Source organism: Mastomys coucha, unplaced genomic scaffold (genome assembly GCF_008632895.1).
Source record: "Mastomys coucha isolate ucsf_1 unplaced genomic scaffold, UCSF_Mcou_1 pScaffold18, whole genome shotgun sequence".
Classification (NCBI taxonomy): Eukaryota; Metazoa; Chordata; class Mammalia; order Rodentia; family Muridae; genus Mastomys; species Mastomys coucha.
Window position 1 is genome coordinate 18,697,663 of NW_022196900.1, and position 826 is coordinate 18,698,488.

Sequence of the window (826 nt, forward strand, 5' to 3'; positions counted from 1 at the left end):
TTTTTTTTTTTGTATTAAACTAGTGTTGACTTTGGGGGAAAAGCTTATTCAATGATAAGTAGTGGGCACAAAGTAAAAAGATGGAGTTGTCTGATGGTTTATAAGGATGCTTAAAAACTGCCAAGGGAACATGTCACTCCAAGGCAGATACTGCCGTCGCTAGCCAAAATCGTACGTTGGAAGTGGCGCACTGTCTTCAGATGGTTCATTCTTTTAGACATAATTATTAAAAATGCTGGCCACTGAGGACAGAAAGCAAAAGCAGAGAACCCTGCTGCAAGGAATTTGCTTTATAGTGAGGGAGTCGGGCCCAGAAGCAAATGTCTGATTAGAAGTCCTACTAGGTAGATGGGCACACTGGAGGAGGGTCATCTTTGTTTAAGGATTTCCAGCTGGAGCCCCCAAATGCCCAGCCTGTTTACACAGTGAGATGAGGTTTCATTCCCTAGGGAAACAAGGGGATCAGGACCCATGGGGGAGGGGATAGCTCCAGTGCCCGGGTCCTCCCCACCCCCACGAACAGTGGCAGAATGTATGGAGAGCAGGATAGTATTATGAGCGGTACAAGAAAGCAAGCAATCTCCTCCACGTCTTCTGGTATCTGCTAGAGACTGTGGAAGCCTCACAGACCAACTTGCCCATTTTTTCACCAAGGGACACCACCCTCATGACTTCCTTAAATTTCTTGTCCTGTTTAGAAGGGAAATGTGGATCCTCGTGGAGGTTACACTGAGGAAAGAATTGGCAGCCGGGGCCCACACACTCCTTCAGTGGCAGATGAAGTGGTCTTTTGACAGCAGTAGATTGAATAGGAAGTTCTAAAGGT